Source organism: Oncorhynchus gorbuscha, linkage group LG20 (genome assembly GCF_021184085.1).
Source record: "Oncorhynchus gorbuscha isolate QuinsamMale2020 ecotype Even-year linkage group LG20, OgorEven_v1.0, whole genome shotgun sequence".
Classification (NCBI taxonomy): Eukaryota; Metazoa; Chordata; class Actinopteri; order Salmoniformes; family Salmonidae; genus Oncorhynchus; species Oncorhynchus gorbuscha.
The window spans coordinates 43,208,573-43,233,625 of record NC_060192.1 but is presented as its reverse complement, the minus strand read 5'-3'; the positions used below and the strand labels follow the sequence as shown (position 1 = coordinate 43,233,625).

Sequence of the window (25,053 nt, the reverse complement as noted above, 5' to 3'; positions counted from 1 at the left end):
ATAATATAATGTAGGTAGGGGTAAAGACTAGGAAACAGGATAGATAATAGACAGTAACAGCAGTGTTGGTAGTAGGGTAGGTAATATGTGCATGTAGGTAGAGGTAAAGACTAGACAACAGGATAGATAATAGACAGTAACAGCAGTGTTGGTAGTAGGGTAGGTAATATGTACATGTAGGTAGAGGTAAAGACTAGACAACAGGATAGATAATAGACAGTAACAGCAGTGTTGGTAGTAGGGTAGGTAATATGTACATGTAGGTAGGGGTAAAGACTAGACAACAGGATAGATAATAGACAGTAACAGCAGTGTTGGTAGTAGGGTAGGTAATATAATGTAGGTAGAGGTAAAGACTAGACAACAGGATAGATAATAGACAGTAACAGCAGTGTTGGTAGTAGGGTAGGTAATATAATGTAGGTAGGGGTAAAGACTAGACAACAGGATAGATAATAGACAGTAACAGCAGTGTTGGTAGTAGGGTAGGTAATATAATGTAGGTAGGGGTAAAGACTAGACAACAGGATAGATAATAGACAGTAACAGCAGTGTTGGTAGTAGGGTAGGTAATATAATGTAGGTAGGGGTAAAGACTAGACAACAGGATAGATAATAGACAGTAACAGCAGTGTTGGTAGTAGGGTAGGTAATATAATGTAGGTAGAGGTAAAGACTAGACAACAGGATAGATAATAGACAGTAACAGCAGTGTTGGTAGTAGGGTAGGTAATATAATGTAGGTAGAGGTAAAGACTAGACAACAGGATAGATAATAGACAGTAACAGCAGTGTTGGTAGTAGGGTAGGTAATATGTACATGTAGGTAGAGGTAAAGACTAGACAACAGGATAGATAATAGACAGTAACAGCAGTGTTGGTAGTAGGGTAGGTAATATGTACATGTAGGTAGAGGTAAAGACTAGACAACAGGATAGATAATAGACAGTAACAGCAGTGTTGGTAGTAGGGTAGGTAATATAATGTAGGTAGGGGTAAAGACTAGACAACAGGATAGATAATAGACAGTAACAGCAGTGTTGGTAGTAGGGTAGGTAATATAATGTAGGTAGGGGTAAAGACTAGACAACAGGATAGATAATAGACAGTAACAGCAGTGTTGGTAGTAGGGTAGGTAATATAATGTAGGTAGAGGTAAAGACTAGACAACAGGATAGATAATAGACAGTAACAGCAGTGTTGGTAGTAGGGTAGGTAATATGTACATGTAGGTAGAGGTAAAGACTAGACAACAGGATAGATAATAGACAGTAACAGCAGTGTTGGTAGTAGGGTAGGTAATATAATGTAGGTAGAGGTAAAGACTAGACAACAGGATAGATAATAGACAGTAACAGCAGTGTTGGTAGTAGGGTAGGTAATATAATGTAGGTAGGGGTAAAGACTAGACAACAGGATAGATAATAGACAGTAACAGCAGTGTTGGTAGTAGGGTAGGTAATATAATGTAGGTAGAGGTAAAGACTAGACAACAGGATAGATAATAGACAGTAACAGCAGTGTTGGTAGTAGGGTAGGTAATATAATGTAGGTAGGGGTAAAGACTAGACAACAGGATAGATAATAGACAGTAACAGCAGTGTTGGTAGTAGGGTAGGTAATATAATGTAGGTAGAGGTAAAGACTAGACAACAGGATAGATAATAGACAGTAACAGCAGTGTTGGTAGTAGGGTAGGTAATATAATGTAGGTAGAGGTAAAGACTAGACAACAGGATAGATAATAGACAGTAACAGCAGTGTTGGTAGTAGGGTAGGTAATATAATGTAGGTAGAGGTAAAGGATAGATAATAGACAGTAACAGCAGTGTTGGTAGTAGGGTAGGTAATATAATGTAGGTAGAGGTAAAGACTAGACAACAGGATAGATAATAGACAGTAACAGCAGTGTTGGTAGTAGGGTAGGTAATATGTACATGTAGGTAGAGGTAAAGACTAGACAACAGGATAGATAATAGACAGTAACAGCAGTGTTGGTAGTAGGGTAGGTAATATAATGTAGGTAGAGGTAAAGACTAGACAACAGGATAGATAATAGACAGTAACAGCAGTGTTGGTAGTAGGGTAGGTAATATAATGTAGGTAGAGGTAAAGACTAGACAACAGGATAGATAATAGACAGTAACAGCAGTGTTGGTAGTAGGGTAGGTAATATAATGTAGGTAGAGGTAAAGACTAGACAACAGGATAGATAATAGACAGTAACAGCAGTGTTGGTAGTAGGGTAGGTAATATAATGTAGGTAGAGGTAAAGACTAGACAACAGGATAGATAATAGACAGTAACAGCAGTGTTGGTAGTAGGGTAGGTAATATAATGTAGGTAGAGGTAAAGACTAGACAACAGGATAGATAATAGACAGTAACAGCAGTGTTGGTAGTAGGGTAGGTAATATAACATGTAGGTAGAGGTAAAGACTAGACAACAGGATAGATAATAGACAGTAACAGCAGTGTTGGTAGTAGGGTAGGTAATATGTACATGTAGGTAGAGGTAAAGACTAGACAACAGGATAGATAATAGACAGTAACAGCAGTGTTGGTAGTAGGGTAGGTAATATAATGTAGGTAGAGGTAAAGACTAGACAACAGGATAGATAATAGACAGTAACAGCAGTGTTGGTAGTAGGGTAGGTAATATAATGTAGGTAGAGGTAAAGACTAGACAACAGGATAGATAATAGACAGTAACAGCAGTGTTGGTAGTAGGGTAGGTAATATAATGTAGGTAGGGGTAAAGACTAGACAACAGGATAGATAATAGACAGTAACAGCAGTGTTGGTAGTAGGGTAGGTAATATGTGCATGTAGGTAGAGGTAAAGACTAGACAACAGGATAGATAATAGACAGTAACAGCAGTGTTGGTAGTAGGGTAGGTAATATGTACATGTAGGTAGGGGTAAAGACTAGACAACAGGATAGATAATAGACAGTAACAGCAGTGTTGGTAGTAGGGTAGGTAATATAATGTAGGTAGAGGTAAAGACTAGACAACAGGATAGATAATAGACAGTAACAGCAGTGTTGGTAGTAGGGTAGGTAATATGTACATGTAGGTAGAGGTAAAGACTAGACAACAGGATAGATAATAGACAGTAACAGCAGTGTTGGTAGTAGGGTAGGTAATATGTACATGTAGGTAGAGGTAAAGACTAGACAACAGGATAGATAATAGACAGTAACAGCAGTGTTGGTAGTAGGGTAGGTAATATAATGTAGGTAGAGGTAAAGACTAGACAACAGGATAGATAATAGACAGTAACAGCAGTGTTGGTAGTAGGGTAGGTAATATAATGTAGGTAGGGGTAAAGACTAGACAACAGGATAGATAATAGACAGTAACAGCAGTGTTGGTAGTAGGGTAGGTAATATAATGTAGGTAGGGGTAAAGACTAGACAACAGGATAGATAATAGACAGTAACAGCAGTGTTGGTAGTAGGGTAGGTAATATAATGTAGGTAGAGGTAAAGACTAGACAACAGGATAGATAATAGACAGTAACAGCAGTGTTGGTAGTAGGGTAGGTAATATGTACATGTAGGTAGAGGTAAAGACTAGACAACAGGATAGATAATAGACAGTAACAGCAGTGTTGGTAGTAGGGTAGGTAATATAATGGTAGGTAGAGGTAAAGACTAGACAACAGGATAGATAATAGACAGTAACAGCAGTGTTGGTAGTAGGGTAGGTAATATAATGTAGGTAGGGTAAAGACTAGACAACAGGATAGATAATAGACAGTAACAGCAGTGTTGGTAGTAGGGTAGGTAATATAATGTAGGTAGAGGTAAAGACTAGACAACAGGATAGATAATAGACAGTAACAGCAGTGTTGGTAGTAGGGTAGGTAATATAATGTAGGTAGAGGTAAAGACTAGACAACAGGATAGATAATAGACAGTAACAGCAGTGTTGGTAGTAGGGTAGGTAATATAATGTAGGTAGAGGTAAAGACTAGACAACAGGATAGATAATAGACAGTAACAGCAGTGTTGGTAGTAGGGTAGGTAATATAATGTAGGTAGAGGTAAAGACTAGACAACAGGATAGATAATAGACAGTAACAGCAGTGTTGGTAGTAGGGTAGGTAATATAATGTAGGTAGAGGTAAAGACTAGACAACAGGATAGATAATAGACAGTAACAGCAGTGTTGGTAGTAGGGTAGGTAATATAATGTAGGTAGAGGACTGTAGGTAGAGGTAAAGACTAGACAACAGGATAGATAATAGACAGTAACAGCAGTGTTGGTAGTAGGGTAGGTAATATGTACATGTAGGTAGAGGTAAAGACTAGACAACAGGATAGATAATAGACAGTAACAGCAGTGTTGGTAGTAGGGTAGGTAATATAATGTAGGTAGAGTAGGTAAAGACTAGACAACAGGATAGATAATAGACAGTAACAGCAGTGTTGGTAGTAGGGTAGGTAATATGTACATGTAGGTAGAGGTAAAGACTAGACAACAGGATAGATAATAGACAGTAACAGCAGTGTTGGTAGTAGGGTAGGTAATATAATGTAGGTAGAGGTAAAGACTAGACAACAGGATAGATAATAGACAGTAACAGCAGTGTTGGTAGTAGGGTAGGTAATATAATGTAGGTAGGGGTAAAGACTAGACAACAGGATAGATAATAGACAGTAACAGCAGTGTTGGTAGTAGGGTAGGTAATATAATGTAGGTAGGGGACTAAAGACTAGACAACAGGATAGATAATAGACAGTAACAGCAGTGTTGGTAGTAGGGTAGGTAATATAATGTAGGTAGAGGTAAAGACTAGACAACAGGATAGATAATAGACAGTAACAGCAGTGTTGGTAGTAGGGTAGGTAATATGTACATGTAGGTAGAGGTAAAGACTAGACAACAGGATAGATAATAGACAGTAACAGCAGTGTTGGTAGTAGGGTAGGTAATATAATGTAGGTAGAGGTAAAGACTAGACAACAGGATAGATAATAGACAGTAACAGCAGTGTTGGTAGTAGGGTAGGTAATATAATGTAGGTAGAGGTAAAGACTAGACAACAGGATAGATAATAGACAGTAACAGCAGTGTTGGTAGTAGGGTAGGTAATATAATGTAGGTAGAGGTAAAGACTAGACAACAGGATAGATAATAGACAGTAACAGCAGTGTTGGTAGTAGGGTATGTAATATAATGTAGGTAGGGTAAAGACTAGACAACAGGATAGATAATAGACAGTAACAGCAGTGTTGGTAGTAGGGTAGGTAATATAATGTAGGTAGAGGTAAAGACTAGACAACAGGATAGATAATAGACAGTAACAGCAGTGTTGGTAGTAGGGTAGGTAATATAATGTAGGTAGAGGTAAAGACTAGACAACAGGATAGATAATAGACAGTAACAGCAGTGTTGGTAGTAGGGTAGGTAATATAATGTAGGTAGAGGTAAAGACTAGACAACAGGATAGATAATAGACAGTAACAGCAGTAGTAGGTAAGGTAAAGACTAGACAACAGGATAGATAATAGACAGTAACAGCAGTGTTGGTAGTAGGGTAGGTAATATAATGTAGGTAGAGGTAAAGACTAGACAACAGGATAGATAATAGACAGTAACAGCAGTGTTGGTAGTAGGGTAGGTAATATGTACATGTAGGTAGAGGTAAAGACTAGACAACAGGATAGATAATAGACAGTAACAGCAGTGTTGGTAGTAGGGTAGGTAATATAATGTAGGTAGAGGTAAAGACTAGACAACAGGATAGATAATAGACAGTAACAGCAGTGTTGGTAGTAGGGTAGGTAATATAATGTAGGTAGAGGTAAAGACTAGACAACAGGATAGATAATAGACAGTAACAGCAGTGTTGGTAGTAGGGTAGGTAATATAATGTAGGTAGAGGTAAAGACTAGACAACAGGATAATGTGGACACTACCGGTCAAAACTTTAGAGCAGCTACTCATTCAAGGGTTTTTCTCTTAATTTTTAACATTTTCTAAAGTAAGGTAAAATAACCTAGTAGATGACCCTAGGAGGTTGAACCCTTGCATGGTGGCAAATCAAATCAAATGTATTTATATAGCCCTTCTTACATCAGCTGATATCTCAAAGTGCTGTACAAAAATCCAGCCTAAAACCCCAAACATCAAGCAATGCAGGTGTAGAACCTAGTAGATGATCCCTAGCCCAGGAGGTTGGACCCTTGCATGGTGGTAAAGGAACCTAGTAGATGATCCCTAGCCCAGGAGGTTGGACCCTTGCATGGTGGTAAAGGAACCTAGTAGATGATCCCTAGCCCAGGAGGTTGACCCTTGCATGGTGGTAAAGGAACCTAGTAGATATATATATATATGATCCCTATGACCATTTAGCAGACGCTTTTATCCAAAGGAACCTAGTAGATGATCCCTACAGTCATGTGTGCATACATTCCCTATGGAGGTTGACCCTGGGTGGTCCTAGTAGATGATCCCTAGCCCAGGAGGTTGGACCCTTGCATGGTGGTAAAAACCTAGTAGATGATCCCTACCAACTGAGCTTGCATGGTGGTAAGGAACCTAGTAGATGATCCCTAGCCCAGGAGGTTGGACCCTTGCATGGTGGTAAAGGAACCTAGTAGATGATCCCTAGCCCAGGAGGTTGACCCTTGCATGGTGGTAAAGGAACCCTAGCCCAGGAGGTTGACCCTTGCATGGTGGTAAAGGAACCTAGTAGATGATCCCTAGCCCAGGAGGTTGACCCTTGCATGGTGGTAAAGGAACCTAGTAGATGATCCCTAGCCCAGGAGGTTGACCTTTGCATGGTGGTAAAGGAACCTAGTAGATGATCCCTAGCCCAGGAGGTTGGACCCTTGCATGGTGGTAAAGGAACCTAGTAGATGATCCCTAGCCCAGGAGGTTGACCCTTGCATGGTGATACAGGGTCAAGAGGTGCCCTGTTAATTGACCACATGGTAGCACTGTAACAACTGATTGAACATTTTGTGAAAAACACTTCAAACGCCTCTACTCTGGCATCAAATGACTGACCTACACAAAATTGTATACTTGTTCTCTATGGACCAAGCTCTCACAAATGATGTTTTATTTCCCAGGATTCTCAAACAATATGGCCGCTACTGATCAATACATTTTCATGTGGTCTGGCACAATAAATGCATAGAACTCTGACATGGCTATTTGTAACAAAACTTGGTACACATCTTCCAAACACTGTCAAGACTTAACACATCTGGGCACATTCAGATCGACCACACGGTGGCGCTACAACGGGCACATGTTTATATACAGTATCGTGATCTGTTTGATCAGGGATATGTGTCTAGCTAACCTGTATAGTACAGTTTGGTTTAGACGTGTGTTGGACAGGAACAATCGTTAACGCAAACTCATAGGCTCATAGCGGCCATAGTGTTTCTGCTAGAGTCTTGGAAGCATGTGTATCTATAGATGCTATAGACCCAATCTGGTGCTGATCGGTCTAGCGGTTCTGTAGAATAATGCATTTAAAAGAAGTCAACGTCATTGAAAAAAGATCCAAAATACATCAAAAGCTTATTATATTGATCATGATCAGTTTGATTTTGAGTTCTGATATTTGGCAAGCGTGGTCAACAAGGGCAATGGTTCCATTTTTTCTGATGGTGGCGTTGTTGCTTGCAGCTGTATTTTTGACGGTGTTATACTGTATACAACAAGTGAATGTGATCGTACAGGTCATACGGTCCACACTGTTCTATTATTACTCTCTTAGCAACAAGACATATACCCTCTCTCTCCCTCCCCTCTCTCTCTCTCTCCTCTCTCTCTCCTCTCTCTCTCTCTCCTCTCTCTCTCCACCCCGTCTTTCTCTCTCCCCCTCCCTCCCCTCTCCCTCTCTCTCTCTCTCCTCTCTCTCTCCACCCCGTCTTTCTCTCTCCCCCTCCCCTCTCCCTCTCTCTCTCCCACCCCACCCCTCTCCCCTCCCCTCCCCTCTCCCTCCCCTCTCCCCTCTCCCTCTCTCTCTCCCACCCCACCCCTCTCCCCCTCCCTCCCCTCTCCCTCTCTCTCTCCCTCCCCTCTCCCCTCTCTCTCCATCTCCCTCCTCCAGTGATGGCTGGGCTGACCGGTATGATGTGACAGATGGATATCAGCAAGAGGCTGCGGGGGGAATAACTATAAAGCTGAAGTCAGCCTACATCCCCTGGTTCGACGACTACTACTTGGCTCTGCAACCAGATGACAACACCAGGAACCCCTGGTTCACTGAGTTCTGGCAGCACCGGTTCCAATGTAGACTAAAGGGACACGCACAGGAGAACACCAAGTACAACCGTACCTGCAATAGTGAGTAGGCTACACAGGCAGGTGTGCTGAAACTGGTTTGACTCTAGTTGTGTGTAGATGTGCTGAAACTGGTTTGACTCTAGTTGTGTGTAGATGTGCTGAAACTGGGTTGACTCTAGTTACGTGTAGATGTGCTGAAACTGAAACTGGTTTGACTCCAGTTGTGTATAGATGTGCTGAAACTGAACCTGGTTTGACTCTAGCTGTGTGTAGATGAACTGAAACTGGTTTGACTCTAGTTGTGTGTAGATGTGCTGAAACTGGTTTAACTCTAGCTGTGTGTAGATGTGCTGAAACTGAAACTGGTTTGACTCTAGTTGTGTGTAGATGTGCTGAAACTGAGACTGGTTTTACTCCAGTTGTGTATAGATGTGCTGAAACTGAACCTGGTTTGACTCTAGTTGTGTGTAGATGTGCTGAACCTGGTTTGACTCTAGTTGTGTGTAGATGTGCTGAAACTGGTTTGACTCTAGTTGTGTGTAGATGTGCTGAAACTGGTTTGACTCTAGTTGTGTGTAGATGTGCTGAAACTGGTTTGACTCTAGTTGTGTAGATGTGCTGAAACTGGTTTAACTCTAGTTGTGTGTAGATGTGCTGAAACTGGACCTGGTTTGACTCTAGTTGTGTGTAGATGTGCTGAAACTGGTTTGACTCTAGTTGTGTGTAGATGTGCTGAAACTGGTTTGACTCTAGCTGTGTGTAGATGCAGTTTGCCTGTACTGTACCCCGTTCCCTCTGCAGGTAGAGAGTCTCTCCGGCAGCAGTATGCCCAGGACACTAAGATGGGTTTTGTCATCAACGCCATCTACTCCATGGCTTATGGACTACACACTATGCAGCAGACAGTCTGCCCAGGATACCAAGTGGGTGGACCTGTCAGCGTTGGCACATGATAGTGTGTACATGCCTGTGTTTTGACTCTGGTTAATGTGTTTCCGGTTACCAGGGTCTGTGGTAACACCTCTCTCTGTTCTGTCATGGTTACCAGGGTCTGTTCTGTCCTGGTTACCAGGGTCTGTTCTGTCCTGGTTACCAGGGTCTGTTCTGTCCTGGTTACCAGGGTCTGTTCTGTCCTGGTTACCAGGGTCTGTGGTAACACCTCTCTCTGTTCTGCCCTGGTTACCAGGGTCTGTTCTGTCCTGGTTACCAGGGTCTGTGTTAACACCTCTCTCTGTTCTGTCCTGGTTACCAGGGTCTGTTCTGTCCTGGTTACCAGGGTCTGTTCTGTCCTGGTTACCAGGGTCTGTGGTAACACCTCTCTCTGTTCTGTCCTGGTTACCAGGGTCTGTGGTAACACCTCTATCTGTTCTGTCCTGGTTACCAGGGTCTGTTGTAACACCTCTCTCTGTTCTGTCCTGGTTACCAGGGTCTGTTCTGTCCTGGTTACCAGGGTCTGTTCTGTCCTGGTTACCAGGGTCTGTGTTGTGTTAACACCTCTCTCTGTTCTGTCCTGGTTACCAGGGTCTGTTCTGTCCTGGTTACCAGGGTCTGTTCTGTCCTGCTTACCAGGGTCTGTTCTGTCCTGGTTACCAGGGTCTGTGTTGTGTTAACACCTCTCTCTGTTCTGTCCTGGTTACCAGGGTCTGTTCTGGTTACCAGGGTCTGTTCTGTCCTGGTTACCAGGGTCTGTTCTGTCCTGGTTACCAGGGTCTGTTCCTGGTTACCAGGGTCTGTGTTAACTGTTCTGTCCTGGTTACCAGGGTCTGTTCTGTCCTGGTTACCAGGGTCTGTTCTGTCCTGGTTACCAGGGTCTGTTCTGTCCTGGTTACCAGGGTCTGTGTTAACACCTGTTCTGTCCTGGTTACCAGGGTCTGTGTCACCTCTCTCTGTTCTGTCCTGGTTACCAGGGTCTGTTGTGTCCTGGTTACCAGGGTCTGTGGAAACACCTCTCTCTGTTCTGTCCTGGTTACCAGGGTCTGTTCTGTCCTGGTTACCAGGGTCTGTGTTAACACCTCTCTCTGTTCTGTCCTGGTTACCAGGGTCTGTTCTGTCCTGGTTACCAGGGTCTGTTCTGTCCTGGTTACCAGGGTCTGTGTTAACACCTCTCTGTTCTGTCCTGTTACTGGGTCCTGGTTACCAGGGTCTGTTCTGTCCTGGTTACCAGGGTCTGTTCTGTCCTGGTTACCAGGGTCTGTTCTGTCCTGGTTACCAGGGTCTGTTCTGTCCTGGTTACCAGGGTCTGTGTTAACACCTCTCTCTGTTCTGTCCTGGTTACCAGGGTCTGTTGTGTCCTGGTTACCAGGGTCTGTGGAAACACCTCTCTCTGTTCTGTCCTGGTTACCAGGGTCTGTTCTGTCCTGGTTACCAGGGTCTGTGTTAACACCTCTCTCTGTTCTGTCCTGGTTACCAGGGTCTGTTCTGTCCTGGTTACCAGGGTCTGTTCTGTCCTGGTTACCAGGGTCTGTGTTAACACCTCTCTCTGTTCTGTCCTGGTTACCAGGGTCTGTTCTGTCCTGGTTACCAGGGTCTGTTCTGTCCTGGTTACCAGGGTCTGTTCTGTCCTGGTTACCAGGGTCTGTTCTGTCCTGGTTACCAGGGTCTGTGTTAACACCTCTCTCTGTTCTGTCCTGGTTACCAGGGTCTGTTCTGTCCTGGTTACCAGGGTCTGTTCTGTCCTGGTTACCAGGGTCTGTGGTAACACCTCTCTCTGTTCTGTCCTGGTTACCAGGGTCTGTGGTAACACCTCTCTCTGTTCTGTCCTGGTTACCAGGGTCTGTTCTGTCCTGGTTACCAGGGTCTGTTCTGTCCTGTTTACCAGGGTCTGTGGTAACACCTCTCTCTGTTCTGTCCTGGTTACCAGGGTCTGTGTTAACACCTCTCTCTGTTCTGTCCTGGTTACCAGGGTCTGTTCTGTCCTGGTTACCAGGGTCTGTTCTGTCCTGGTTACCAGGGTCTGTGTTAACACCTCTCTCTGTTCTGTCCTGGTTACCAGGGTCTGTGGTAACACCTCTCTCTGTTCTGTCCTGGTTACCAGGGTCTGTTCTGTCCTGGTTACCAGGGTCTGTTCTGTCCTGGTTACCAGGGTCTGTGTTGTGTTAACACCTCTATCTGTTCTGTCCTGGTTACCAGGGTCTGTGGTTACACCTCTCTCTGTTCTGTCCTGGTTACCAGGGTCTGTGGTAACACCTCTCTCTGTTCTGTCCTGGTTACCAGGGTCTGTGGTAACACCTCTCTCTGTTCTGTCCTGGTTACCAGGGTCTGTGGTAACACCTCTCTCTGTTCTGTCCTGGTTACCAGGGTCTGTTCTGTCCTGGTTACCAGGGTCTGTGTTAACACCTCTCTCTGTTCTGTCCTGGTTACCAGGGTCTGTTCTGTCCTGTTCTGTCCTGGTTACCAGGGTCTGTGGTAACACCTCTCTCTGTTCTGTCCTGGTTACCAGGGTCTGTGGTAACACCTCTCTCTGTTCTGTCCTGGTTACCAGGGTCTGTGGTAACACCTCTCTCTGTTCTGTCCTGGTTACCAGGGTCTGTTCTGTCCTGGTTACCAGGGTCTGTGTTAACACCTCTCTCTGTTCTGTCCTGGTTACCAGGGTCTGTTCTGTCCTGGTTACCAGGGTCTGTGTTAACACCTCTATCTGTTCTGTCCTGGTTACCAGGGTCTGTGGTAACACCTCTCTCTGTTCTGTCCTGGTTACCAGGGTCTGTTCTGTCCTGGTTACCAGGGTCTGTGTTAACACCTCTCTCTGTTGTGTCCTGGTTACCAGGGTCTGTTCTGTCCTGGTTACCAGGGTCTGTTCTGTCCTGGTTACCAGGGTCTGTGTTAACACCTCTCTCTGTTCTGTCCTGGTTACCAGGGTCTGTTCTGTCCTGGTTACCAGGGTCTGTGGTAACACCTCTCTCTGTTCTTTCCTGGTTACCAGGGTCTGTTCTGTCCTGGTTACCAGGGTCTGTGTTAACACCTCTCTCTGTTCTGTCCTGGTTACCAGGGTCTGTTCTGTCCTGGTTACCAGGGTCTGTTCTGTCCTGGTTACCAGGGTCTGTGTTAACACCTCTCTCTGTTCTGTCCTGGTTACCAGGGTCTGTTCTGTCCTGGTTACCAGGGTCTGTTCTGTCCTGGTTACCAGGGTCTGTGTTAACACCTCTCTCTGTTCTGTCCTGGTTACCAGGGTCTGTTCTGTCCTGGTTACCAGGGTCTGTTCTGTCCTGGTTACCAGGGTCTGTTCTGTCCTGGTTACCAGGGTCTGTGTTAACACTTCTCTCTGTTCTGTCCTGGTTACCAGGGTCTGTGGTAACACCTCTCTCTGTTCTGTCCTGGTTACCAGGGTCTGTGGTAACACCTCTCTCTGTTCTGTCATGGTTACCAGGGTCTGTGGTAACACCTCTCTCTGTTCTGTCCTGGTTACCAGGGTCTGTGGTAACACCTCTCTCTGTTCTGTCCTGGTTACCAGGGTCTGTTGTGTCCTGGTTACCAGGGTCTGTGGTAACACCTCTCTCTGTTCTGTCCTGGTTACCAGGGTCTGTTCTGTCCTGGTTACCAGGGTCTGTGTTAACACCTCTCTCTGTTCTGTCCTGGTTACCAGGGTCTGTTCTGTCATGGTTACCAGGGTCTGTGGTAACACCTCTCTCTGTTCTGTCCTGGTTACCAGGGTCTGTGGTAACACCTCTCTCTGTTCTGTCCTGGTTACCAGGGTCTGTTGTGTCCTGGTTACCAGGGTCTGTTCTGTCCTGGTTACCAGGGTCTGTGGTAACACCTCTCTCTGTTCTGTCCTGGTTACCAGGGTCTGTTCTGTCCTGGTTACCAGGGTCTGTGGTAACACCTCTCTCTGTTCTGTCCTGGTTACCAAGGTCTGTTCTGTCCTGGTTACCAGGGTCTGTTCTGTCCTGGTTACCAGGGTCTGTTCTGTCCTGGTTACCAGGGTCTGTGGTAACACCTCTCTCTGTTCTGTCATGGTTACCAGGGTCTGTGGTAACACCTCTCTCTGTTCTGTCATGGTTACCAGGGTCTGTTCTGTCCTGGTTACCAGGGTCTGTTCTGTCCTGGTTACCAGGGTCTGTGGTAACACCTCTCTCTGTTCTGTCCTGGTTACCAGGGTCTGTTCTGTCCTGGTTACCAGGGTCTGTATTAACACCTCTCTCTGTTCTGTCATGGTTACCAGGGTCTTTGTGATGCCATGCGGCCTATCGACGGTCGTAAGCTGCTGGAGTTCCTGATGAGGACCAACTTCACTGGAGTCTCTGGAGAAACTATCCATTTTGACCAGAACGGAGACTCACCGGGCAGGTGTGTGAGAGTGTGAGTGTGTGAGTGTGTGTGTGTGAGTGTGCGTGAGTGTGCGTGTGCGTGAGTGTGTGTGTGTGTGTGTTTTTGTGTGTGTTTTTGTGTGTGTTTGTGTTTTTGTGTGTGTGTGTGTTTTTGTGTGTGTGTGTGTTTTTGTGTGTGTGTGTGTGTGTGTGTGTGTGTGTGTGTGTGTGTGTGTGTGTGTGTGTGTGTGTGTGTGTGTGTGTGTGTGTGTGTGTGTGTGTGTGTGTGTGTGGACAGACTCTTCTGTTTGACCAGCTGAGACATTTTTTTAGGGGCGAAATAAAGAAAGAAAGAAAGAAAGAAAGAAAGAAAGAAAGAAAGGGGGTTTTATTGGAAGTGCTGTTTTGATGATCTAGTGATTGTTATTATTGACCCTTGTGGAATGTGTGTGTTTTAGGTATGAGATCATGAACTTTAAGCGTCTGGGCGGTGGCGGTGATGGTGGCGGTGGAGGTGGGGAGCAGTACAGTTATATCCATGTGGGGAGCTGGGACCAGGGAGGACTGAGGATGGACGACGAAGAGATGTGGGCTAACGCCTCCACCATTATACAGTCTGTCTGCTCTGAACCCTGCCAGAAGGCACAGATCAAGGTACACACACACACACACACACACACACACACACACACACACACACACACACACACACACACACACACACACACACACACACACACACACACACACACACACACACACACACACACACACACACACACACACACACACACACACACACACACACACACACACACACACAACCCTTGGCACATCTTGATTGTTCTTTGTCTCTGAAGTTATTGGTGTCTGTGATCCAGAACATTAAATCCTGTTTCCGAAGCACAACATTCAGTGTCATCAGACGGTGATAGGCAGCCTCTTGCAAGTCCGATCTGCGATGGATTTTAAAAATTAAAGTATTTTTCAGCTGCCAACACGTAATCCGTCATGTGCTCCGTGGTCTAAAGAACAATCTGTCATGTGCTCCGTGGTCTAAAGAACAATCTGTCATGTGCTCCGTGGTCTAAAGAACAATCTGTCATGTGCTCCGTGGTCTAAAGAACAATCTGTCATGTGCTCCGTGGTCTAAAGAACAATCTGTCATGTGCTCCGTGGTCTAAAGAACAATCTGTCATGTGCTCCGTGGTCTAAAGAACAATCTGTCATGTGCTCCGTGGTCTAAAGAACAATCTGTCATGTGCTCTGTGGTCTAAAGAACAATCTGTCATGTGCTCTGTGGTCTAAAGAACAATCTGTCATGTGCTCCGTGGTCTAAAGAACAATCCGTCATGTGCTCCGTGGTCTAAAGAACAATCCGTCATGTGCTCCGTGGTCTAAAGAACAATCCGTCATGTGCTCCGTGGTCTAAAGAACAATCTGTCATGTGCTCCGTGGTCTAAAGAACAATCTGTCATGTGCTCCGTGGTCTAAAAAACAATCTGTCATGTGCTCCGTGGTCTAAAGAACAATCTGTCATGTGCTCCGTGGTCTAAAGAACAATCTGTCATGTGCTCCGTGGTCTAAAGAACAATCTGTCATGTGCTCCGTGGTCTAAAGAACAATCTGTCATGTGCTCCGTGGTCTAAAAAACAAACCCTCTTCTGACTAGGCTTTAAAGAGAATGTCGGGCAGACTGCTCTGATTGGATAGAGAGAAGTTCGGGCAGACTGCTCTGATTGGATAGAGAGAAGGTCGGGCAGACTGCTCTGATTGGATAGAGAGAAGGTCGGGCCGACTGCTCTGATTGGATAGACTGCTCTGATTGGATAGAGAGAAGGTCGATTGGCCGACTGCTCTGATTGGATAGAGAGAAGGTCGGGCCGACTGCTCTGATTGGATAGAGAGAAGGTCGGGCCGACTGCTCTGATTGGATAGAGAGAAGGTCGGGCCGACTGCTCTGATTGGATAGAGAGAAGGTCGGGCCGACTGCTCTGATTGGATAGAGAGAAGGTCGGGCCGACTGCTCTGATTGGATAGAGAGAAGGTCGGGCCGACTGCTCTGATTGGATAGAGAGAAGGTCGGGCCGACTGCTCTGATTGGATAGAGAGAAGGTCGGGCCGACTGCTCTGATTGGATAGAGAGAAGGTCGGGCCGACTGCTCTGATTGGATAGAGAGAAGGCTCTGATTGGATAGAGAGAAGGTCGGGCCGACTGCTCTGATTGGATAGAGAGAAGGTCGGGCCGACTGCTCTGATTGGATAGAGAGAATTGGTCGGGCCGACTGCTCTGATTGGATAGAGAGAAGGATCGGGCCGACTGCTCTGATTGGATAGAGAGAAGGTCGGGCAGACTGCTCTGATTGGATAGAGAGAAGGTCGGGCCGACTGCTCTGATTGGATAGAGAGAAGGTCGGGCAGACTGCTCTGATTGGATAGAGAGAAGTTCGGGCAGACTGCTCTGATTGGATAGAGAGAAGGTCGGGCCGACTGCTCTGATTGGATAGAGAAGACTGCTCTGATTGGTAGAGAGAAGGTCGGGCCGACTGCTCTGATTGGATAGAGAGAAGGTCGGGCCGACTGCTCTGATTGGATAGAGAGAAGGTCGGGCCGACTGCTCTGATTGGATAGAGAGAAGGTCGGGCCGACTGCTCTGATTGGATAGAGAGAAGGTCGGGCCGACTGCTCTGATTGGATAGAGAGAAGGTCGGGCCGACTGCTCTGATTGGATAGAGAGAAGGTCGGGCCGACTGCTCTGATTGGATAGAGAGAAGGTCGGGCCGACTGCTCTGATTGGAGAGAAGGTACTGATAGAGAAGGTCGGGCCGACTGCTCTGATTGGATAGAGAGAAGGTCGGGCCGACTGCTCTGATTGGATAGAGAGAAGGTCGATTGGATTCGGGCCTGCTCTGATTGTTTAACCGAAGGTCGGGCCGACTGCTCATGTTTGGGTAGAGAGAAGGTGCTCAGAGTTGGATGACTGCCTCTGATTGGATAGAGAGAAGGTCGACGAATCACATGGATATTAGCTAGCGAGCTGCTCTGATTGGATAGAGAGAAGGTCGGGCCGACTGCTCTGATTGGATAGAGAGAAGGTCGATTTCTCCGTTCACTTGTTTCAACCGATCACTTCTCCCTTCGCATGTTTGGGTCTGTCTGACCGTTCAGAGTTCTGATGCCTCCTGATCGCCTGCTACTATGACGAATCACATGGATATTAGCTAGCGAGCTGTCAGTGTGAACAAGCCGAGCGAAGGGAAAAGGGAAGTCTGACGCGCTTTCTGGGATTGAGTCACAGCAAATGTGTCTGCTAACTACAAGAGTTGACCTGGGATACACACAGAGAAGACCTGGGATACACACAGAGTTGACCTGGGATACACACAGAGTTGACCTGGGATACACACAGACACCTGGGATACACACAGAGTTGACCTGGGATACACACAGAGTTGACCTGGGATACACACAGAGTTGACCTGGGATACACACAGACACACAGAGTAGACCTAGAATACACACAGAGTAGACCTGGGATACACACAGAGTTGACCTGGGATACACACAGAGTTGACCTGGGATACACACAGAGTATACCTAGAATACACACAGAGTAGACCTGGGATACACACAGAGTAGACCTAGAATACACACAGAGTAGACTTGGGATACACACAGAGTAGACCTTGGGATACACACAGACACACAGAGTAGACCTAGAATACACACAGAGTAGACTTGGGATACACACTAGAGTAGACTTGGGATACACACAGACACACAGAGTAGACCTAGAATACACACAGAGTAGACCTGGAATACACACAGAGTAGACCTGGGATACACCTGTCCCCAGGTGACCTGAAACACACAGAGTCATCTCCTAGAATACCTGTCCCCAGGTGACCTGAATACACCCAGAGTAGACCTAGAATACACACTGTCCCCAGGTGATCTGTAACACCCTGACTCATCTTCCTCTCTACCACAGACCCCAGGTGATCTGAATAACACCCTGACTCATCTTGGGATACACCCTGTCCCCAGGTGATCAGAACACCCTGTCAAGGTCTCCAAAACAAATCTAACATGTCCCCAGTGATCTGGACAACACCCTGATTCTAATCCTCTCCTCTCTACCTGTCCCCAGGTGATCTGTAACACCCTGACTCATCTCTCCTCTCTACCTGTCCCCAGGTGATCTGTAACACCCTGACTCATCTCTCCTCTCTCCCTGTCCCCAGGTGATCTGTAACACCCTGACTCATCTCTCCTCTCTACCTGTCCCCAGGTGATCTGTAACACCCTGACTCATCTCTCCTCTCTCCCTGTCCCCAGGTGATCTGTAACACCCTGACTCATCTCTCCTCTCTACCTGTCCCCAGGTGATCTGTAACACCCTGACTCATCTCTCCTCTCTACCTGTCCCCAGGTGATCTGTAACACCCTGACTCATCTCTCCTCTCTACCTGTCCCCAGGTGATCTGTAACACCCTGACTCATCTCTCCTCTCTACCTGTCCCCAGGTGATCTGTAACACCCTGACTCATCTCTCCTCTCTACCTGTCCCCAGGTGATCTGTAACACCCTGACTCATCTCTCCTCTCTACCTGTCCCCAGGTGATCTGTAACACCCTGACTCATCTCTCCTCTCTACCTGTCCCCAGGTGATCTGTAACACCCTGACTCATCTCTCCTCTCTACCTGTCCCCAGGTGATCTGTAACACCCTGACTCATCTCTCCTCTCTCCCTGTCCCCAGGTGATCTGTAACACCCTGACTCATCTCTCCTCTCTACCTGTCCCCAGGTGATCTGTAACACCCTGACTCATCTCTCCTCTCTACCTGTCCCCAGGTGATCCGTAAAGGTGAGGTCAGCTGCTGCTGGACCTGTACTCCCTGTAAAGACAATGAGTTTGTGTTTGATGAGTACACCTGCCGTGCCTGTGACCTAGGGGCCTGGCCTACCGACGACTTGACAGGTACACAACCCCCCCCCCCACACACAGGTACGAACACACACATGCACACGTCTGGGTGGCGGTGGTGTGGAGCAGTACAGTTATATCCATGTGGGGAGCTGGGACCAGGGAGGACTGAGGATGGACGATGAAGAGATGTGGGCTAACGCCTCCACCATTATACAGTCTGTCTGCTCTGAACCCTGCCAGAAGGCACAGATCAAGGTACACACACACACACACACACACACACACACACACACACACACACACACACACACACACACACACACACACACACACACACACACACACACACACACACACACACACACACACACACACACACACACACACACACACACACACACACACACACACACACACACACCTGCCGAGCCTGTGACCATACTGACGACATGACATGTAAGGCATCCAATCAAACAGCAGAACGGTCTAGTTTAAAGGTCCAATGCAAATGGTTTTATCTCAATATCAAAACAAATATTGGTAATGATGAAGTACTGTGATTGTTTTACATGAAAATGGCCAAAAACAGCTCGGACTGTCTGTGAGTGTTCTGAGTGGGGACCGGAAAACTGAGAACAAACTATTATTGGCTGAGAGGTTTGGAGCTCTCTTTCTTATTGGTCTGTTAACTAATCACCAGGCAGGCCAAAACTCCATCCTACCAAAACAGGTTTCGGACAGTCTTTTCAAACAGCTCTTACACTTAAAGGGCATTATCATTGTTTTCACAATTCCACAGTATAAATCCATCTCATTGTGTGGGAACTGGCCACTGGGTCTCTATTAAAGGAGACTTTTCTTAACTATATATCAGATATTTATATACTGGGAACTGGCCACTGGGTCTCTATTAAAGGAGACTTTTCTTAACTATATATCTGATATTTATATACTGGGAACTGGCCACTGGGTCTTTATTAAAGGAGACTTTTCTTAACTATATATCTGATATTTATATACTGGGAACTGGCCACTGGGTCTTTATTAAAGGAGACTTTTCTTAACTATATATCTGATATTTATATACTGGCAACTGGCCACTGGGTCTCTATTAAAGGAGACTTTTCTTAACTATATATCTGATATTTATATACTGGGAACTGGCCACTGGGTCTCTATTAAAGGAGACTTTTCTTAACTATATATCTGATATTTATATACTGGGAACTGGCCACTGGGTCTCTATTAAAGGAGACTTTTCTTAACTATATATCTGATATTTATATACTGGGAACTGGCCACTGAGTCTCTATTAAAGGAGACTTTTCTTAACTATATATCTGATATTTATATACTGGGAACTGGCCACTGGGTCTCTATTAAAGGAGACTTTTCTTAACTATATATCAGATATTTATATACTGGGAACTGGCCACTGGGTCTCTATTAAAGGAGACTTTTGTAAACTATATATCTGATATTTATATACTGGGAACTGGCCACTGGGTCTCTATTAAAGGAGACTTTTCTTAACTATATATCTGATATTTATATACTGGGAACTGGCCACTGGTCTTTATTAAAGGAGACTTTTCTTAACTATATATCTGATATTTATATACTGGGAACTGGCCACTGGGTCTCTATTAAAGGAGACTTTTCTTAACTATATATCTGATATTTATATACTGGGAACTGGCCACTGGGTCTCTATTAAAGGAGACTTTTCTTAACTATATATCTGATATTTATATACTGGGAACTGGCCACTGGGTCTCTATTAAAGGAGACTTTTCTTAACTATATATCTGATATTTATATACTGGGAACTGGCCACTGGGTCTCTATTAAAGGAGACTTTTCTTTTGTTTACATCAAGATCTCGCATGTTATTGTCATGTCGTGTGTGTAGATGGAAGTCAGGCAGGAGAATCAAACTGGAGTAGTTTAATACCTTAAAACAACAATAACTCCATAACCAAAGTACGTAGTAAAATAAATGTGGGAACAAGAACCCGTCACGCACCAATCCATAAAACACGAGCGTAACAATAAACAATCTCTGACAAGGACATGAGGGGAACAGAGGGTTAAATACACAACAGGTAATGAATGGGATTGAAACCAGGTGTGTAGGAAGACAAGACAAAACCAATAGAAAATGAAAAATGGATCAATGATGGCTAGAAGACCGGTGACGTCGACCGCCGAGCACCGCCTGAACAAGGAGAGGCAACGACTTCGGTAGAAGTCGTGACAGTTATAGAAGGGTCCAGATAATATTATTTTGTGATTTCACGTTTTAGCGATTTAAAAAAAATTACATTTAAAAAAAACTTTTAACCATTTTTTTCTCCTCAATTGTTGTGGTATCCAATTGGTAGTTACAGTCTTGTCTCATCGCTGCAACTCCCGTACGGACTCGGGAGAGGCGAAGGTCGAGAGCCGCGAGTCCTCTGTCGTGGAAATGTCCTGTGTTACCAAATCATGAGAGAACAAACCACACACAAGTCAGAGTTATCATAAAGTTCATATTTAATTATATGATCTTCACCATAACCATGTGACTCTCAGATCAATCTATAATTGAATTCACTGAGAGTGCTTACAAAACAGTTCTTAGTATCATTTATAGCCAAGAAACACCTCTCAACTCACATGACGAATAACAGATCTACAGGAACATTACACAAAGAAAGATTTTACTTGAGAGAGGAGTATCCCATAGCCAGACGGCATTAGCTACAAATTATCGTTCAGTTTGGTCTCCTACACAAAGTTCTTATCTTGTTCTTGGTACCACTTAGGACCAAAACATTACCTCATCCAATGGCATATATCAATTGTCAATTCTAGACACTCCCATCTCAGATACAACCTCTCCTGCACAAGACCACAGAGAGGAGTGACTGGCACACAGACATTGTGGAGCCACCTAACTGGTTCCCCTTTAATCACTCCATCCCTTCACATGGTTTAGGAATAGTTACAGACACATTCACAGATAAGACTAACCTGACCTCCCCACTAACTGGTTCCCCTTTAATCACACCATCCCTTCACATGGTTTAGGAATAGTTACAGACACATTCACAGATTAGACAAACCTGACCTCTCCCCTCTCTGGGACCCAAGTAACTGAGCCCAGAGAAGGGATAACTGCAAACTGCCAACAGTATAGTCCAAATGAAGACATTCCAATGACAATAAATAAGATAAAACATCTTATTTATCTATTTATTTTACCTTTATTTTACTAGGCAAGTCAGTTAAGAACAAATTCTTATTTTCAATGACGGCCTAGGAACAGTGGGTTAACTGCCTGTTCAGGGGCAGAACGACAGATTTTGTACCTTGTCAGCTCAGGGGTTTGAACTTGCAACCTTTCGGTTACTAGTCCAATGCTCTAACCACTAGGCTACCCTGCCGCCCCTATGTTACCTAACTAATTATGATTCTGCTATCACACCTCCGAAACAAGACTCAGCCAAGCTGCACTGCTTCTTGACTCAATGCTCGCTTCACCTGGAAGCCGGAGGAAACACCGTACACCTGGCGACCGTGTCAGCATGCACTGCGGCCGGCCCACCACAGGAGATGCTAGAGAGCGATGGGACAAGAACATCCCTGCCAGCCAAACCCTCTCCTAACCCGGGTGACACTGGACCAATTGTGCGACCGCCCCATGGGTCTTCCGGTCGCGGCCGGCAACGATGCAGTGCCTTAGACCACTGCACCACTCGGAAGGCTGTTTTAGAGAAACTTACCCCAAAACAGTTAATCACTTCCTCAACCTCGCTTTGTAGTATAGGGCCCCTCTCCCCCAAAAAAACATGAACAAACACTCCAAAAACACCCCAAAATACATCCTTTTTGGAGACGGGAATCTGTCAGCATAGTGATGCAGGTCTTTAGATGTTGTAGACATGAGTACGTGTCCTTACCAACTTTAACCACAGCGTCAGTGCAGAACTGATACTGTCAGTCTGTCCTCAACTCTGAATGGTATTTATATCAGCCCTCTGAATGAAGAGTCAGTCTCTCCTCAACTCTGAATGGTATTTATATCAGCCCTCTGAATGAAGAGTCAGTCTCTCCTCAACTCTGAATGGTATTTATATCAGCCCTCTGATTACAATGAAGAGTCAATCTGTGCCGCTCTGTTCTGGGCCAGATGCAGCTTAACTAGGTCTTTCCTTTGCAGCACTGGACCACACGGCTATAATCAAGATGAGACATATATTTTGTCCTGTTTCACACAGTGTGTATGAAATGGAAATGTTGTTGTTGTTGTTGTTGCATACCTCAATTCCCCCGAGACACCCTCAGAGAGTGAGGTCACAGTCAGGGTCAGACATTATCAACAGTGACCCTGGAACACTAAGGGTTAAGTGACATTTCTCTTTCTGATATTTCTTAATTTCTTTATTTGTACTTTTCTGGATTGTGTGTCTATTGTATTGCTAGGTATTACTGCACTGTTGTAGCTAGAAACACAAGCACTAGAAACTCTAGCCCCCTGGTAAGCACAGGAAGTTGGCGCAGGTCTCCTACCTGGCTTCGCCACACTTCCTGTGTGCCCCCTCCAATACATTTTTGGGGCTGATTCTCGGGCTTCCATCCACGCCGCCGTGCTGCCTCCACATACCAGCGCCTCTTCGCCTTCATCGCCTCCAGCTCTTCTTTGGGGCGGCGATATTCTCCAGGCTGTGCCCAGGGTCCTTTTCCATCCAACTCATCCTCCCATGTCCAGTACTCCTCGCGCTGCTCCTGCTGCCGCTGCCTGTCACCGCTTGGTCCTGTTGTGGTGGGTGATTCTGTAACGGGATTCTTCAGTTGAAGGAGAGACCGGACCAAACCGCAGCGTGGTGTTTATTCATGGTTCTTTAATAAGAAAAACTATACATGAACAAACAAAACCAGAAACCAGTTCCGTGTGCTACAAACACTGACACAGGAGACAATCACCCACAAAACCAGAAACCAGTTCCGTGTGGTACAAACACTGACACAGGAGACAATCACCCACAAAACCCAACACCAGTTCCGTGTGGTACAAACACTGACACAGGAGACAATCACCCACAAAACCCAACACCAGTTCCGTGTGCTACAAACACTGACACAGGAGACAATCACCCACAAAACCCGAAACCAGTTCCGTGTGGTACAAACACTGACACAGGAGACAATCACCCACAAAACCCGTTCAAAACACCAGTTCCGTGTGGTACAAACACTGACACAGGAGACAATCACCCACAAAACCAGAAACCAGTTCCGTGTGCTACAAACACTGACACAGGAGACAATCACCCACAAAACCAGAAACCAGTTCCGTGTGCTACAAACACTGACACAGGAGACAATCACCCACAAAACCAGAAACCAGTTCCGTGTGCTACAAACACTGACACAGGAGACAATCACCCAAAACAAAACCAGTTCAAAACACCAGTTCCGTGTGGTACAAACACTGACACAGGAGACAATCACCCACAAAACCAGTTCCGTGTGCACCAGTTCCGTGTTCCGGTGCTACAAACACTGACACAGGAGACAATCACCCACAAAACCAGAAACCAGTTCCGTGTGCTACAAACACTGACACAGGAGACAATCACCCACAAAACCAGAAACCAGTTCCGTGTGCTACAAACACTGACACAGGAGACAATCACCCACAAAACCAGAAACCAGTTCCGTGTGCTACAAACACTGACACAGGAGACAATCACCCACAAAACCAGAAACCAGTTCCGTGTGGTACAAACACTGACACAGGAGACAATCACCCACAAAACCAGAAACCAGTTCCGTGTGGTACAAACACTGACACAGGAGACAATCACCCACAAAACCAGAAACCAGTTCCCCACAAAACCAGAAACCAGGTGACAAACACTGACACAGGAGACAATCACCCACAAAACCAGAAACCAGTTCCGTGTGGTACAAACACTGACACAGGAGACAATCACAGGAGACAATCACAAAAACCCAAACCAGTTCCGTGTGGTACAAACACTGACACAGGAGACAATCACCCACAAAACCCAACACCAGTTCCGTGTGCTACAAACACTGACACAGGAGACAATCACCCACAAAAAACCAGTTCAACACCAGTTCCGTGTGCTACAAACACTGACACAGGAGACAATCACCCACAAAACCAGAAACCAGTTCCGTGTGGTACAAACACTGACACAGGAGACAATCACCCACAAAACCAGAAACCAGTTCCGTGTGCAAACACTGACAAAGACACTGACAAACACTGACACAGGAGACAATCACCCACAAAACCAGAAACCAGTTCCGTGTGGTACAAACACTGACACAGGAGACAATCACCCACAAAACCAGAAACCAGTTCCGTGTGGTACAAACACTGACACAGGAGACAATCACCCCACAAAAACCTGACACAGGAAACCAGTTCCGTGTGGTACAAACACTGACAGACAATCACTGACAAACACTGACAGGAGACAATCACCCACAAAACCAGAAACCAGTTCCGTGTGCTAGAAACCAGTTCCGTGTGCTACAAACACTGACACAGGAGACAATCACCCACAAAACCCGAAACCAGTTCCGTGTGCTACAAACACTGACACAG

General features: G+C 45.5%; 1 pseudogene; it reads left to right on the top strand.

The window, feature by feature from the left end:
- Window positions 1-25,053, top strand: part of LOC124006921 — a 97,106-nt pseudogene that overhangs the window by 41,197 nt on the left and 30,856 nt on the right.